This window comes from Rattus norvegicus, chromosome X (genome assembly GCF_036323735.1).
Source record: "Rattus norvegicus strain BN/NHsdMcwi chromosome X, GRCr8, whole genome shotgun sequence".
In the NCBI taxonomy this organism is placed as follows: domain Eukaryota; kingdom Metazoa; phylum Chordata; class Mammalia; order Rodentia; family Muridae; genus Rattus; species Rattus norvegicus.
Genome location: NC_086039.1, coordinates 144,837,562 through 144,856,364, shown reverse-complemented (window position 1 = coordinate 144,856,364; position 18,803 = coordinate 144,837,562). Strand labels below are relative to the sequence as shown.

At 38.3% G+C, this 18,803-nt stretch overlaps 1 protein-coding gene across 1 annotated transcript in view; it reads right to left on the bottom strand.

Moving 5' to 3' along the window:
* Positions 1-18,486, bottom strand: part of Ldoc1 (LDOC1, regulator of NFKB signaling) — a 272,729-nt gene extending 254,243 nt beyond the window's left edge. Inside the window, exons 1-2 of the mRNA XM_063280184.1 lie at positions 18,288-18,486; positions 5,563-6,020 (exon numbers count right to left, since the gene is read on the bottom strand). The gene's annotated coding sequence lies outside the window, so the exon portion shown is untranslated. The remainder of the gene's footprint in view (positions 1-5,562; positions 6,021-18,287) is intronic.
* Between the last annotated feature and the right edge of the window lie 317 nt (positions 18,487-18,803).

Sequence of the window (18,803 nt, the reverse complement as noted above, 5' to 3'; positions counted from 1 at the left end):
ATCAGGGGGAGAAGGAATGTCAGAGGGGGGAACTGCGAACGAGTATAACATTTGAAACATAAATACATAAAATATTCAACAAAAAAGGGAGGAAAGAAAGTTATATGCAGAGATCAATCAGTAGAAGAAACAAAGGATGGATCCCAGAGGACTCTAAACAGCCTTAGTGCTCATAGTGGAGCTATTTGTCATGAGCCCTGTGCAGTCATCCTGAGCACAGTCACAAACATCAAGTAGGACACCAGGCTTCCACTTAGCATCATCAGTGGTAAAGATGCCAAGTTCAGTGCCATGGAGAGCCACAAGCAGAGGCCTGGAAGGCTTTACCTCTGTAGCACCCATTAACATGGACATGGTTAATAAGAGAAAGGTGCTGGGAAAATTAAAAAAATAAAAATAATAAAGTGGGTTAATATATGAAACAGACATACTTATATCAATAGACATGAAACTAAGTACGATTAACTTGTACATTACATTTTCAAAAAATAAGAAAGCCCATAAGAAATATTTTGCTTCTAAGACAAGACAGTGCAGTGTTAAGTGTACTTGCAGAGAAAAAGATATGAAGGTAGTAAATGTTCCAGTCTCTGGTGAATTTTCAATTCAAAACAGTAAAATTGTAATAAATAACAACTATTGTAAATTCTATCCAACCCCTAGCTGTCTCCAGACAATTATCAGCAGAATTACTAGAATAGTAAGAGTAAAAAGAAAATGGGACAGAAAAGGATTCCAAAGACCAGGCAACAGTTCCGAGCCTCTCATAGGTAAGGATCCCTGTCTTGCTACAATGGCGAGATGCTCTGAGTACATCAACCTTCCTGGGTAAAGACCACTGATGGAGGATACTGACTAACATCTGGCATACAAAAGTATGAGGTAGGTGAGATAGACAGAGTATGCGTAGATATTAAAGAACACTATTCTTCAAGAGACTTTTTGGCTCCTCATAAACAGATGAAAAGGAAAACAATGAAAAATATGAGGAAAATGAAGACCATGAGACCCAAGCTTTGCAGCGACCTAGAACATTGGCATCACTGAAACTTCAGTCACCAACATAGACACCTAGAAATACCAAAACCTTAAAATGATCAAGGGACAAATGCAGCCAAACCAACAGTCACAAATGCATATATCCTTCAGAGGATAAGCATGGCAAAACCAAGTAAGCATCAGCATCATCCAATCTCAACAAGAAAAAGGAGAGACACAAGGATTATACATATTTATAAAATATCTGAGGGATAGCATAAATAGAGTAAAGCTTGAATAAGGAACACAAATGATTAAGGATTTATAAAACATCATAGAAAATAAATTTGTACAACACTGAAGTATTCTAAGAATGATTCATTAATATGTCTGTGAGATTTCTTTGTAACCCCTGCTGTGCTACATAATAGGAAAACAAAAAAACAGTATTTGGTATGGGAATAAAACTATGAACAAATAAATAGCCCCAAGATGTAAAACTGCTCACTGTGCAAATTTGTGCATATACCAAACAATGCCAACTGAAGAGCCCCGTGTCTTTCATAGCCCAGCAAGGTCGTTATAATGAGTAGACTTACCATTTTACAGAACAAGAATCTGAAACAAATCTATGTTAAGCAATACTTAAGTAACTCATATGTGGATCAAGGAAGAATCAATCCAGGCTGCCTGACCACAACTCCTAAGATAGGTTGTGAAGGCTGAGATTTCAACATTTCCACTAGAAAAGACATTTCTGAACTACTGACATGTATACTTAGCAACATGGAATTAGAGAGAGTTAATCCATTCATGTTTATAAGTAACAAGTGACCTACCAAAAATTAGATAAGGTCAGAAAGAATAGTAAAAAAGGCAGATTTCCTTAGCAATAGGCCAGATACCGAGTAGATGATTGAAATTCATTTCCAAAGTCAGTCCAGAAAATGCCCACTAATCAGTCTTCTGAGAGGACAGTGCCAATTGGCATGAATGTCAGAAAAGCTTTCCCACATCAATGCAATCAGTGTGTGACAAGAGACATCAGATTTTGCCAGTGCCTAAGCAAGCAAGCTGCAGAATTAATACATAACATCTTAAGAAAACACTAGCTGATTTTGAAAGTGATGAAAAAAATTCAAATCTGGCTTGAAATCTCAGAGAATTTGTAGACCATCAGTGATGATCTGTTATTATTTTCATAAGAAAATAGATTTTTAAAGTTACTTTGACCTTAAAGGAAAGTGCCCTTTTCCTTTAAATCTCTCATCCAGAAGTAATATCTTCAAGTGTTTTTGAAGTACATTTTCCAAAGAATACAAATTCAGCCAGAGCTTTCTTCCTGATAAGACTGTAGTCCAAACCTGAAGAACTAGAGAGATAAGAACATATATTTGATTAACCTGAGAGCAAACCCTAAACCATCTCTGTAAATACAGAGGCTACAACTTTTAAAGTGAAACTCATACACCTACAGAGGGAGGAAGACAAGCTGCCAAAGGAAGCTTAAATGTGCATATTAAGAAGAGCTGGAAAAAAAAACAACAGCCATCTCCAACTCTCCCAAGAAACAGCAACGTGAATTTAGAGCAAGGATGTGTGGGAACATATATTGAAATATGTAAGCATCCTCTTTTAAAAAAAAGCAAAACAGGCTTTCCTTTTTCTATCCTGCTGTTAAATGAATGGGTCCCAAAGAAATGATGAAATATCTAAAATTAGCATTATCTATTTTACAACCAACCCCTGGCCAAAATATATATATTTAAAATGCAGCATAGGCTGAAATTTTGCGGCGGGCCTATTCTTGACCAGATGCTACCCATTGCTCACACCTGAAAAGGGCTTTAATGGCCTTTTCTTTTTGGGATATTACTATTCTTAGCATAATTCCCCTGGCCTTGCTGGGAAAGGAAGAAAAAGGCTGAGACCTAGAGGCCAGTGATTTTTCACCAGGAATAGACTGCAGGTTTGGAGAGAACAGGGTAATTATCTTTAGCAATGAAATTCTGTTTTGATAAGGCCATGGGGGAGGGGGCAATGTGACAGCATAAATAGGTCAATTCATTTATTTCAGTTTCCCTTATTCAGCAGCCTTTTGGCTCTTCTAACCCAGGAGAATAGAAGCCCTGACAACGCATGGGTCAGCAGAGCATATGCTGTTTAAATAAAACCTATCAATGCTTTGCAATATGGCCAGACTTCAAAAATTTGCCTTTCCTACAAAAATATCAACAGTTCAGTCCCTGTCCTTCAGTTGCTCTGCATCTCAGTGTCTGCCTTTCACCAGCTAACCACTTCTATTTCAGACTGCTCTACAGAATCTGTAATCCCTAATAAAATTGCACATTTCCCTGAGCCCCAAATATTTTCCCAGCACCTGCTGAAGTTAGTGAATGAAGGCTTTCGAAATTGCAAGATCCCTGTTGAGCTGCAGCCGGTTGTTTGGATTATTACAATGTCTGATAAACTCGGGAAGAGCTGAGCACCTCCCACAAGCTAACGTACAAAATAAGGAATATTGTCAGCTGTTCCCTTCTCATTAATTGCCTTTTTACCTGTAAACTTTTAATCTTCAGGAAAGTCTCAAGTCACCCGTCCCTAGTTACCAGCCCCTGGTCTTGGATCAAAAAGTAGGACTGGATAATCTGAAAGCTGGGATCTCCTAGCAGGAAGATTTTCCCACTCTTTTCCCAAACTCCCTCTTTACCTATCTATGCATACTGTTTGAACGTCCAATACCCAAGGTAAGAAAACTACAATTATAATTGAATTTGTGATCTACAACAGAGAAGAGCTATCCTTGTAGTATTCAATCTATTAAGGTATAAAGTAAGTTGGGAAGTACTAATGGAATAAAATGGCAAATGAGGAAGGAGATAGAATAAAGTTGATGATTTTGTAAGGCACTTTTAGAAAAGAAACTATGCTTTAATTGTGTATCTGTTCATTTTGAGCTGCTGTAGCAAAATACTTTTGGCTATAGCTTATGTGCTGTAGAAACTTGTTGCTAATATTTCTGGACAGCCCAGGTCCTAGAACATTTGATATTTGTATAGGATCTGTTCCTCTTAGATATCATTTTTCTCTGTCCTTATGGCAATGTGTATTCTCAGAAAGGCACTAATCCCATTCACAAGGGTTCTACCATCCACCATTGTGATCTGATCATGTTCTAAAGTAACTGTGTTCCAGTTTGTTTTCTATGCCTATAACAAACATCATAATCCAAAGAAACCTGAAGAGGAAAAGTTGTTATTTGACTGACACTTCCAGGTCACAGGCTATCACTGAGGAGTGTCAGGGCCGGAGCTCAGGCAGAACCTGGAGCAGAAACTTTGTATAAATACTGCTTACTGGCTTGCTCCCAGGCTCAAGTTCAGTTACCTTTCTTATACACCACAGGCACTACCAGTTCGTGGACAACACCACTCACAATGGCCTGGTGTCTCCTACATTAATGAGCAATCACTAACATGCTCCCATAGATTTCTCAAGTCCAATTTGATTCAGGCAACCCTTCAATTGAGATTCCCCCCCAGATAACCCTGGCTTGTAACATGTTCATAGCTGAAGCTAAGCAGAGCATATCAATACCATCAAGTCACAGGTTATGGTTCAACTTTAGAATTTGGGAGGGATACAAACAACATTAAGGCACAGTCCCTCCTATATCCATGTTTTTCTCTCTTGAAGAATATTTTTATTCTGCTTTCATATCATACATAGTCTTAACTCATTTCAGCATAAATGCAAGTTAGGATTCCAAAGCCTGATCTAAATATCATCTAAAACATGGTTGAGACTCAGGCTATGAGTTATTCATAATTATAAATTACTGTCATTTTTCTTACTGTAACAAATTACCCAAGGGAAAGCTTCAAAAGAAGAAAGATTTTACTTTCTCCAGGTTTTAGTTGTTTCATTCTATACTGACTTATGTGAAGCAGAATATATATAGTGGTAGGCAAAGGTAACTGGGGAAGCTGACCACACAATAGTAGCTGGAAGGAGAGAGGGAGGGAGGGAAAGGTGTACAGGGAGTGGAGGGGGGAGAGAGACTAAGACAAACTATCAAACCCAAGAACACGCCACAATTGTCCTGCTTGCTCAAAGTGTCACCTCTAAAGTCTCCATATTCTACCAATAATGTTATTAATTTTGAATCCACTAGTGAATCAATCTACTACTTAAGGTCCAATTCCTCATGACCCAATGACCCCTTAATGATTATGCCCACCAAATGTGCCCAAGCATTGAACTTATGGAACTTTTGCTACCTGGAGCAACTCTCAAGTTGCAAAGCTTTGACAGCAAACAAGCTATGTGTTTCCAAAATACATTGGTAGTGCAAACATAAGATGAACATCAGTTGTTTGAGGTATTCCTTTGGGAGATATGATACACACATCCAGATAACGAACCAACAACAGACCAAAGAAATGTTTATACCAAAGTCAAAAACCAATGAGTTTTACTGGGGTTACTTACAGGAATATGGGTGAAAGGTTATGGATAGGAGCAGAAATGACTAAAAGACAAGCTACAACATGAAAGCCCAATCCCAGATGGGTAACAACTCACCGTAGGTGCAAACACGGAGCTCTCAGAACTTGCTAGCAGAAACTTGACAAGTTGGAGAATCTCTTCTAGGCAGATGAGCTCACTGAAGTCTCCTTCCCCGGCAGTTCTTTCCTGCTTCTCTCTCTATCTTTGTGGGAAGGTACCATTACGTCATGTTAGTTTTAGCAATTACTTAAGTCTTAAGGGGCCTCCTTCTAAGATGGAATGCTTCAACTGGATAAAATGGTTCTACCACACGCTGACTTTTCCTCCAGCTCTCATACTTTCTCTCTTGCACAATGTTCCCTGACTCTTTGAGCAGGTGATATCGAGGTCCATCTGTGGCTATGCATTGGGCCACAGCAATTGTCTCTTTTTCTTCAGAGCTTAACAGTGGTTATGAGTCTCTTCAGTACACCATCCATTACAAAATGCATAGCTTCCTTCCATGACCATTTGTTGCTGGCAGCAACTGTGATCTACGGGTATAATATAAATATTTAGAAAATAATTTGAGAGAGATCACATTTATTTGTTTAAAATAACAATAGCAATGATACCCCCAATAGGACCTATCCCTTCTCAGTCACAATTTTTGGTTCTGGCTAGCTTACAGTAGCAGACTTGACCTCCCTCCTGTGAAGTGGGTCTTACATTCAATCAGGAAGTTATTGTTTATATCCATGATAACTGTGCCACCAGTAGACACATTCTCCCCAGTATTTTGATACTGAAATATGTAAAGCCAATAGCCTAGCAGGACTTGCTGACAGTTTTCGCCATAAACCTGTAGAATACCATCTGGCACTATAAAAGCAATCCAAAAAATGAGGTGTCCTTAGCAAAAGTCTTTTACTCTCTAGTTCAGAATTCAAACAACTGTTATGGCAAAAGTCTTTACGTTTGTTCAGCCTTAGGTTATTCCCTGGCCTACAGCTTGCAGGGAGATGGTCTCAAGTACATCACGGGTTCTGAGAGCACCTAAAAACCTACGTGGTTGCCTTCTGTATGTTTAGTTATTTTAACAACCTATTATTTCAATTAATTCAATTGCCACAGAATTATAAGTTAAATGGAGGTACCATTATAGTTTGTTGTCTTTAGCATAGTTCTATGCATCAATGTTTGTAAAATGACTACACATATCACCATATGACTCCATGGAACTCATGCATACTCCTGATTTGAGTGAGACTTTTGACGGTGGCTTTTTCTGAATGGAAATACAATTAGGAGGCTTGTGGCAGTATCCACACAGGTGTAGTCATATTTGCATCCCTCCCTCACTGAGAGGCACAGTTCCTACATTCCTTTTTATAAGCAAGTTGTTTTACATATGCATTCTGTCATAGCACCCATCCACCAAATCTATGACTGAGAATAGGCATGATGACTAGAGAACAGGCAGGACATCAGACTATTTTACGGGAATGTCATTAGATTTAGCGAGTCCCATGTTGGATTTCCAAAGACCAGATATTACATGAGCATAGTTGGCAGCCTCTAGTGTCAGTTAATGGAAAATGCTCATCCTTCTGTTTGTTTAAGGTATCCACTTCCTGATTTCCTGGAATACTCAATGGGTTGTAGGCGGTCATGTGGAAAACTACCAGGGTGTTCTGATTCCTGTTGAACTCTGTTGTATATTTCCTTCCATGTCTGTTTCCCTCATGGTTGCCAAACCAACACCTGCCAGTTTTCCTATTGGGTCATCTATAAAATGAAACCTCTGAATATAGATAGGCCGACTGTCAGTACCTATTGTCAGAAGTCAAGGTATTGAGTTATTAGTATCCACACTGCTCTTCACTCAGCCCAGTGGCCACTTTTGTCTTCTTTCTCTTGCCACATGATGCCTTTATTAACTTGCATTGGTACAGCTACCCATGCCTGTTTTATGCTCCTCCTGACACTATACATGTACTAGACAGCTACAGATATGGGTTATATTCTTTGTAAAACTTTGTCTGTTTTAGCTGTTGGCACAACTATTGGAGTAAACTCAGTGACAGAAAAGGACACTGGCCCCAGGACAGCTTGCAAGGCATTAGTGATAGGACTTGCCAACATCAAACTATGTTACTGCAAATATGCACACTACCTTTTTAGGGTTTAAATATATACCACTCCAGTAAGAGGCTTCACTAAAAGGCCTTCAGTTCAATCCTTAATTATTACTGAGGTAGAGCAAATGACAGAGTCAACTTATCATAATATATTATTATGCAACTACTAATTGCTATTCTTGTGATATGTACTGATATCCAGGTCCTTTCTAGGATTGAAAACTAAGCTTTATAGGAACTGTTTGCTCGCTGTTGATTTGTTTTGTTGTTGTTGCTGTTGTTGTTGTTTGTTTTGTTTTGTTTTGTTTTTTTTCTACTCTCTAATCTTTCAAACATTTAGTGACTTTGTTTTTTTCTTCTGTTGTCTGGGTGAATATCATCATGTTTGAATGTATCCATATTAATCTTACTAGACCCTTGGCATTTTCTCTAGAACTACCTTTTTTGCATTCTTTGTAACATTCTTAGGTTAAGAATTTTCAAACCTTCAAATTCTAAATGTCTTCTAGTCACAAATTCTGCCTTTAATTCATTTCTCCTTCTTGTAGGCAAAAGAGGCTATGTCAAAGTTCACATTTTCCTTAGAGACTTTTTTGACTAAATAATTCTATTTCAACATTCATAAGCTCTAAGCAACAATATAAATTACCCAGGTTCTATGCTATGTTATTTTATGTATAGTTTTCAATGCTTCCAATAATATTGTCCTTTTTCACAAAAGACAGCACAACATTGGCCTTTACCATCCATAATTCTACTGTTCTGATGATCATAAACACTTAAGTATCCCCTAAGAAGATAAAAACTTTCTTCCCAACCCTCACCAGAATCATCATGTACAGTTTTCTCATGACAGCATGGTTTTCTTCTTGCCTGTTCTCCTGGTCTCCTCTAGTCTTTGACTACCATACAGTTTCAAAGCAACTTATCCAGCTAGGCTGTCTGTTAAAGTAGTACCTCCATCCTTGGTACCATTGACCATCACTATCAGTTCAAGTACGAATAACAAGGTCCCTTAAGTTGTGTTATTTATAAGTGACAGAAATTTATTGCACACAGTAGGCTTTTAAAAGTTAGAAAACCCAAGATTAAGGAGGGAGAAGTTTTGATGCCTCATGTAATTTCACCATGTGCTTCATTGAGGTCCCCCTATGTCATCTTTATAAGACAGACAGGCTAAGGGCACTGATCACATTCATGGGATTCTACATTCAGGATGTAATCATTTCCAAATGACTCTCTTTCCCCAAACCAGCACCTATGGAGTTAAATTTTGGTATATGAATTTTGGAGGAGCAGATACTTCTATATGACAAAATGGCTCTATATCTAATGAAAACATGCAATCAGTCACACATAGAATCAGACATAGTCTGTGATTCTTCTTCCAATATAAAGGCAGAGTACAGCAGAACCACCTACCATCAAAACAAAGTCATTTCAGCAGCTTCATGACATAAAAGATGAAAAAGACGCAACCTAATATACTGAAAAGTTTTAGTACAGCCAGGGATATAATTGATGTAGCCTCAGTAGTTGAGTACTTATCTATCATGTTCTTAGCCCTATGAATCACCTCTAATTCAAAAAAATCAGCATAGGCAGTATAGAAATTTATCTTATGATCTAAGTTCCAGTAGTTACTAGTTGAATTGTCCAAATCAGAAATTTATTTTTCAGATTTATTTAGTTTGTTTGTTAATGATCCCATTTCACAAGCTCTCACTCCAAAATGAGCTATATACATCCAGATGACATGATCTAATACTATCCTAAATGGGTAACTAGGTAGAGTCATGATGAAAATCTTAAATATCCCCCACAGGTTTGTGTTTCGAATGCTTGGTTGCAAGATTAGAGCAGTTTCTGAAGGCTGTAGAACCTTTAGGAAGTGGAAACTGGCTAGAAGGGAACTGGCTAGTGATCTCACTAAAGATGAGTCTTATTTTCTGCCCAGTTCTGTCTTTTGGTCTCTAGCATGTGAATAATCCACCATAATATCTTTCCACAGTGGCAAAACTGATCTGCTATGTCTGCCCTACTACCATGGATTGGAATACTTCCAAAATCATGAGTTAAAATGAGCCTTTCTTACCTTAAATTGCTCCTTTTGTCACAGTGTTGAGAAAAACAACCAGTACAGGGCAAGGTTATGTAGGTGCATAACATTCTACCAAAGTTTTCCTGAAGGACACTGAAATATTTTGCAATACCAAAATCTTTATACATAGTAAATAGAACATAAATTCAAAAAAAGTGTATTTCTGAACCCTTATGCTATCTGTACATGGGGAATTCTGTCACCTGAGCTTCCTAACATGATAACTATGCCCTTGTAATATTAAGAGTTTATCTCATAGAAATGCATTCATGTGAAGTACTTTGCCTAAATGCATAGAGACTCCAAAGAGATGGAGAGCAAGACCCACATAAACAAATGGGTTTCACAATTCTATTTCAGTCTGCTTGCTAATAAATGTTAGTTCATGTGCCACAATATGTTCTTAAGACTTGCTTTTATTAAAACACATTCAGGGTTATAGGGAGGAAACAGTGCTCCCCTGTGCCTTTAATTTTCAGAAGCTACTGATAACTACTCAAAACACCTGACAATTGCCTGTCCAATCAATTAATTCAGATCAGGTTTATCAATACATTTATTTTTTCATCTTCTTCATGCAAATTTTTGTATACAATGCTATTGTGGGTACCAAGACACAGAAGTTATGGACCTTATCCTCCAGGAAATTGAAGTTTGCTATCATATGGGAAAAGAAAATATTATAACTGCATTTTAATATTTTCAAAGGCTTGCTATTTTCAAATTGACTCCACATTGGCTATTCACCTCTATTTATGAAGCAGTTATGAGCCACATTCATATACAAGCATTTCATCAATCTCATTTTACAGCTGAAGAAACATGAAAATGAAAAGTTATAAACACAGATCAACAAAAATCTGATATTTCCCTAAAGCCTTCAGGTATTTATAAGTAAAAAATGATTGATAGGTAAGTGGGAGGGCATTCAGAGGACTGCAAGAAGCATGAAGTAGTTGAAAGGCAGAACAGAGAAGTAATTCAAAGGGCAACATTCTTACCTCAAATCAAACTTGAAATGCCTACTCCATAACCAATCACAAACAACAGCAACAACAAAAAGCCTCATCCAAATGCATTGAGTCAATTCTCTCGAAAAGAAACCCACTCAAGTGCAGAGTGCAAGGTGCAAACAGTTGAGTTGCCACAATACATCAGTCTCCTGAGATCGTTACATGATCATACACATCTGGCTTTCTTGTGGCTCATATGGGAACAAGAAATGGAAGACTGGATAATCACATTTGTAATTATGTTTCTGAAATTGAATATTGTAATTCAAAATGGTCTTTAGCATATTCATGCATTTTAATCCAATCTGTTTAGTACAAAAGGACTACAGTGGTCTTCAGTAATGAAGTCATAGACATGAATACTAGAGGTTACAAAAAGGAAAAAAGCAAATAAGGAATCAGAGGTGGTCTTTATATTTTTTTCCGTTATACTCTCCATGGTAAAGTGCACATTATCATTAAAGAGTATTCCTAAAACCTTTCTGCCACCATTTAACTGAAAGCTAGGAAAGACAGTGATATTCATGGTGCAGGGACAGTGATGTTGTAATTCTGCAGATCACTTGGAACTGTGAAGCAGGAGCAGTTGCCTGTTTCTGACACAGCCCTTCCTATCTTAATGAAAATCTGAAGTAAGCAGCTCTGCCACGGTGGCCTGGATGCTCAGAAAAGTCTCATGATAATCTACTCAAACCCGGGCCAGGTCTCAGAAAAGAAAGTTAATTCCGCAACTTCACACGCGCGCGCGCGTGCACACACACACACACACACACACACACACACACACGAGAGAGAGACAGAGACAGAGACAGAGACAGAGACAGAGAGAGGTGGGAGAGACATTTTCCCGTTTCTGAGCCATACTTTTCAGTTACATAATTTCTGGTGCATGTAGTAAACAATTTTACAGAGTACTGCCTGCAAGTGAGGGTTTGTGGCTTGAAGAATCGTAGCACAGCTTAAAAGCTTATTGGTTGTTCTCTGAGACAATGATTTTCATAATATCCTAAATTTTTTTTATTAACTTGAGTATTTCTTAATTACATTTCGAATGTTATTCCCTTTCCCGGTTTCCGGGCAAACATCCCCCTAATCCCCCCTCCCCTTCTTTATGGGTGCTCCCCTCCCCACCCTCCCCCCTTGCTGCCCTCCCCCCAACAATCACGTGCACTGGGGGTTCAGTCTTAGCAGGACCAAGGGCTTCCCCTTCCACTGGTGCTCTTACTAGGATATTCATTGCTACCTATGAGGTCAGAGTCCAGGGTCAGTCCATGTATAGTCTTTAGGTAGTGGCTTAGTCCCTGGAAGCTCTGGTTGCTTGGCATTGTTGTTCATAAGGGGTCTCGAGCCCCTTCAAGCTCTTCCAGTTCTTTCTCTGAATATCCTAAATTTTAAGAGTCCCTAGTATTGCCATATCCTCTCCTTGACACTACTCTGAGATTGAGATCAGTAGTCTTCCATCGGTCCCCTCACAGTCTTACTCTCCTATGATCTCTTGTTTCCCATAAGAAGTCACTGGTTCCTATAAAATATTTAGGAAAACCTAGAATGAAACATAAATATAATACAGAGAAACTAAAGACATATGATTTCATGAATGACAATGGATATTATCTTTAATTATAGTAGTCCTAGGCCATTAATGGATGTGAACTTTGGATGTCCCAGCAAATTGGGTCTAGTCATTTGAACCAAATATCAAAAGAAGATCTAATGATGAAATGTAGAAAAGGAATTTGGGCAATATAGATGGTAAGGAAGACATGGGACATCAAAGTCCCACCCCCATGTTCAAGCATAGCATCATGATCTCCAAGCTATACAGGGAAGGAAAGCAAGAAGTACACATGTCAAGTAACCGTGGTTAACTGGTATGGTTGGACATGATCCCACAAAGTCTTTTTAATGTTAAGCAAATACTTGCTGTCCAGGGACTATTCCCATTTAGTTCTCATGATGTTTATCAATCAGATCTGGATACTGGATATAAAGATAGTTGTTTTCATGAGACCACTGTTCCTGCTTAAGAAGGTATTCTCATCCTGGGGCAATCTGCATGCTTGGCTTTGCTCTTCCTGGTAGGTGGGAAGACTAAGGATTTCTAGATTTCACTCCAGGGGTCTGGAACAAAGTATTGTAAAATCTAGCAGTTGGTAATCTGTTGAATTTACCTTAGCTATTCTTTCCTTTTTATCGTTAGCCTTGAAGGGGAGAAGTACCACCTTTATATGAACAGTCTTTATTGTACACCTACATGCAGAATTGAAAAGAAGTACAACTACGTGCTGATAAAGGAGTCACAACCCAAATAACAGCAGAGACATCCAGCTTTAACCATCATTTAGACAGCCCTCTGGCAGCTGTAGACCAAAGTAGAGTCAGTGAATTTTTAGAAAATGCAGCCATTAAGCCTCCATTATACACTGATATGTTCAATACATTTTTAAAGAAAACTACCTACTGAAATTCTTCAAATAATGTAAAAATTGAGGTTTCTGACATATGGCTTTTATTAACAGTGAATAGTAAGGGTAGGGTCAGGGGCAAGAGGATGGGACTGGTACAATACAGAAAGCACACTGACACCCTCTCACTTAAAGAATCACACAAATGGAAGGAGCCACAGAGGAGGCCATAAGACAAAGTCAGAAAATGTGAGAATCAAAAGTAAGGAGTCACATTATTGACTTGGCAGCTTATTCAAGAAACAGATTGGAAATTCTAGTCTCAAACAATGAAACAAAAGGAAAACCAGAGAGATCTATCAGGAAGATAGTCCTCTAATATTTCTGTCATTGGGAGAAAAAGCCTCCATATGGGACTTCTGTACTCACTGGCTGGTGAATTGAATTAATATTTTTCATTCTGAGATTTTGTTTTACAGATAAGCAGCATGGAGTAGAATGAATACTGTCACATAATGAAGTCCTGCTTCCCACAGAGCAGAAATTTTCAGCCTTATTGCACACTCTAGTCAACTAAGAGGCTTTAAAGACAGATGTCTAAGACTCACCACTAGCTCTTCTGATTCACTGAGTGGTACCTTGGCATTTCAATTTTTTTTTCAACTCTGAGTTTGAGCCCAAGGATGGTGACCATGTCTATAATAAGGGAAGCAGGATTGTGCATTCCTGGCCGGCCTGGACTACATTATGATTCTCTAAGGAATTCTAATGATCATTTATTTGAATATTTTGAACCTACAGTGATTCTAAAAGTGTTGCTCCTTTTCCTACATATCAGAACTACCAGGAAATTGGTTAGTAATGAAAATTATTCAATACCACTCCGGATTTCCTGATTAAAAATCTGGCAACCAGCACACTTTAATGATTTCTAGATGATTTTGATGTAAGTTAAAGCCAGAAAAAAAACACGATATAATAAGGATTCTGAGGTTTCAGGTTGCACAAGAATAACCTTGAGATCTTATTAAGATGCAAATTTGATCTAGTAATTCTGAGTTGAGACAAAGAGCAAATGCAGGTAAATTCTCTAGGTAACATTCACTGGGAATCAAAGGAAAAACAATGCTTGGGACGAAGCTACCACAACTGTAAACTGCAAGAAGGATTATAATGCCCGCTTCAATGTGCAATGGTCCTTGGAATATAAATACAGAAACTTCCTTGAATTCCCTTCTGCTTTATCATATGTTTGGAGTCTATCATCTCATTCAGACCAAACATCTCAGAAAGCTGTGCCATCTTAACCGAGCAGATAGAAGACTCCTGTAAAAATGCATGAGTCCATGAGCGTGTGGTGGGGAGGGGAGGGGGTGTCTTCCAGTTGTCTATGCTAGTTTGTTTGTTTTTAATTAATTTTATTGATTTACATTGCAGCCATTACCCCTTCTCCCAGTCCCCCTCACACAGTTCTTTACCCCATTCCACCTCCTCCTTGCCTGTGGGAGGGTGCTTACCCTCTTACCCCCACCTGGTTATCCCCCTTCCCTTGGGCCTCAAGGATTAAGCACATCTTCTCCCACTGAGGCTAGCCCAGGTTGTGTGCTAGTTTCTTTGGGGGATGTTTTATTAACACATCCAGGACAGGTAGATTCAGAAACTTACATTTTGCACACCTTAAGGGCACAAGCATTCATCTCAACACTGGAGCAGCAGACAAAGTATGAACTCTGTGAGTTCAAAGCCAGCCTGGTCTATACATCAAGTTTTAAGCTAGTTTTGGCTACATGGTGAGGCCTTGTCTTAGAAAGGAAGAAAGAAAGAAAGAAAGAAAGAAAGAAAGAAAGAAAGAAAGAAAGAAAGAAAGAAGGAAAGAAAGAAGGAAGGAAAGAAGGAAGGAAAGAAAGAAGGAAGGAAAGAAAGAAGGAAAAGAAGGACAGAGAGGGAGAGTGGAAGAGGTGGGGAGGGAAGAAAGAGACTCAGGAATAATTACTTTATTTTAGTTCACACACTAATGACTCAATATGAAGATTACTCAAAATATGACAAATGTTTAACAATTACTTCTTTATTCAGTGTCCTATTTCTCATTCAATAACAAGGAGAGTGTTTCATTTTCCCATAATTTACATTAAATACTTTAGCAATAAATAAGTGTGTGACTTTCTTTTACTCTATACCCTAAGGAAGAGTTAAAATGGTGTGAGCAAGATTAACTAGCCTAGGCCTAAGATTGATTATAAAGGCAACAAACTAAGACCCCCAATAGAATGAACAAATTTATGTAAAGTCATTAATACAATTACTAATTGGGCAAAGACAAAACGTTTTGTTCCTGCACTCTTGGTGCTTTCTGCTATATTGCACAATGCCTGACAAAGTTTCCTTTTAGCAAATCACATAGGTACCTTTAGGCCTAAAGAAGTCAGTAAACCTGCATGGCATCATCAATGTCACTAGCAATCAATTTGTAGCTATGCCTTAGACACAACTGGCATTCGGAATCCGCTTTTAGAAAGTAGGAACACAACATGTATGTAAGAAGAGTTGGCCTGGGGGTGTGGCTCAGTGGTAGAGCATTTTATAATGCATAAGGCCCAGGTTTCCATTCACACCACTGTGCAAATGACAAACAGAAAAAGAATGCTGATCTACATTCTCTCTGTCAGGTTATCAGCTTTCACTCTCATGTATTGAAGTCCCAGTATCTATGAGTGGAACTAACTCCCAGACATGTCAGTGATACTGTCAAGAATTCATAGTTTAAATCTTTAAAATGATGATAAAAAAGGGAACAGTTACTAAAGAAGTTTATGTAGTTTAAGGATTCCTCATATAAAATAGGCTGTTTTTTCATGTTGATCATCTGAGTACTGACTTACCCACCCAGACCAGCAGGATTCATGCCACTGGTCCAGCAATGCTGTCTCATACCTACTGCATTTCCCAAATCTAAGCCATGGCTCCCCCTGTTTTATTAAGGTATCTAGTGTTTTTATGAGGCTGAGGCAACTTTTGCAAATATGGTCAGCACATTTAATCACCTAATTCTCACAAAATGCAAATTGATGTTTTCCTGCACAATAATCTTCTCTCAGCTTTAAAATGTTTTTATTTTCTGCATTGAAGCAATAGCCTAAATGGTGGTTTTCAATGTGAATAGAATTCATTTAGGTCAAACATGCTTCATTCTCACAAAGAAAATGCAAATTAATATCTGAGTAGTTATAATTGGATAAAATCACTCCTTCTACACAGCTTCCCCTTTTTCTTTAGCTGTCTTTGTTTTTGTTTTTGTTTTTCGTCCTACTGTTTCTCCTGTGGGAGGAACTGAACCTGATTGGCAAGGAGCAGTGAGAACTGCCTTAGGACAACTTGAACAGGATATCAATGACTTCTAACCCTACAAATGTTCTAGAATGGTAAGGCATAACTGCAACTTAGAAATCTAGGAACAATAGATTGCTCGCAACTCACTCCTAGGTCCCCCCCCCCCCTTTAACTGTTCTCTTATGCACAAATACCAAGGGAAGCCTGCACTGACTTGTACTCAAGGTGTTTATCTTCCTACTTTCAGCACTTGGGATTGAATCTAGAGCAGCCTTGCTTTGTCTGGGAAAGTGCTCTACCACTTAGTTATACCCCTAACCACTTTTGTTCTGACTTTACAATTTGAAATAAAAACGTCATTAAGCTACCTGCCCAGTCTGTCCATGAAATTGAAACTCCCCTGTCTCAGCCTCCTGAGGAGATGTGATTACAAGGCTAGGTTATCAAGGCCAGCTGAAATACCCAGTTTATTACTTATAATAAAGCTGTTTTTATTACAAGTCAAAACTAATATCAGACCATGATCAATACATGTAGCCAGTTGAGAAACCATGTCTCTGAGGAAATGTAATATGTTCCAAAGAGAAAACATTTTCTTAGAAATGTTTGTATGAGCTACATAATGTTCTTTCTCAAACACATGGCTACACTCTTTTCCCAAGGACATAGCTGCCTTTAAAAAAAAAGAAAATATCAACATGTACACTTAGCTAAAACATCCTTACAAATGCTACTGTTTCCAAAACATAAGAGAATAATTTGGCAAGGTAATAAACTCTGCTTTCTAAAATGTTTTAAACTTATAAAATTGTCTATTTTTTCCAGAGGGAATTAACAATAGGTAAAATAAACATTCAGTTCCATTAGATCCAAGCCACTGCCTCTAATCTACCACCTTCTACAGTTACTTTCACAACAGTATATAGGAAAAAGATAATGCAAGGTTGAATTCAGTATAATCAATTTAGAGTCCATGCATAGAGAATTATATGAGTCTGCAGCCAAATTCTGTCTCATAACATTTCCTTCTTGATAAAATGAAGATCAGAACTCTTTGGGTGTAGAATTACTCAGAGGAGTTCTTTCAGGACTGTCTTATATGCGTGTTCTGAACAAGAAAACCACTTGACTCCTTATGATAAAAGGAAAATTATACAGATTTAAGGTTTAAGTTTCAAAATTCACAGACTCAGGGCTAAACACTATGAAAAACAAGCCCAGGCAAGTCCAGGCATGAAGGGGCCCGCCCTGCCGCTAAGAATAACAGACCATAAAGATAAAGAAAAGGCATGCAGGAATCAGCCTGCGTTATCAGGACTGACTCATAAACCATCTGACAGGAGGACATCTCCCCCAGCTTACTCAGAGTCACACTTTAACCAGATGTCCTTCAAGCCCTGATAAGCCCCTGGCTTCTAAAATTCTGATGGCTCCAGTCAGCACGTACTCTTTTGCTGTGTTGTAATCTCACTGCTATGTTTGAATGAGCCAATCACTTATAGCCGCGCCAGAAATTAGCCGCCACTGTTTGAAACAGCCAATTGTGTGTAACTGCGCCAACCCCCTTAGCTTTTCCCTATATAAACCCCAGATTTTTGAGTTTCGGGGTCGACACCTCTGTCTCCTGCATGGGATACGTGTCGGCCCAGAGATCTCCGTAATAGGTCTCCGAAATAAACCTCGCCTTTGTGTATTACATCAAAAATGGTCTTTCTGTGTCTGGGGTCCGCGATTTCCCGAGACTTGAGTAAGGGTCTCTCTTCGGGGATCTTTCAATCATAGATAAGTATAACTGGGAGTTCTCTAAAGTCCAAAGTTACCCAATACTCACTGTTTAACTAAGACATTCTGCATAGTAGGTGCTAGGAGTGATTTCAAGCAGTAGATCATTGGGCAGCAGCAGTGAACTGGATGGTATGAAGCCTAGAAGTCACTTCTAGGAAAATGATGACTTCCAGCTCTGACTCTCACCAATCTACTGCTCCTTGATGTCACCTTCCTGAGCTATCAAACTTGGCCTCTAGATATAGAGCTTCAGAGCAAGTATGACCTCAGAGAAAATGATCTATACATGTAGAATCTTCATAAAATTCTTCTTAAGTTTTAAAGGGCCAGGAATACATATTAACTATTATACTTACTATATTTGCTCTTTTTTAAATTGTCTGAAATTGACATATAAATGTTATAATGTCAAAGGCTGAATGACAAAGTTTCAAACATTGGGTTTATTGTAATATATGTTACATAACTATAATTTTATATATTACATGTTATATAATATATATCACATTATGTAATATATAATACATATAATATTAGATATATTGCCATATAACTTTCACTT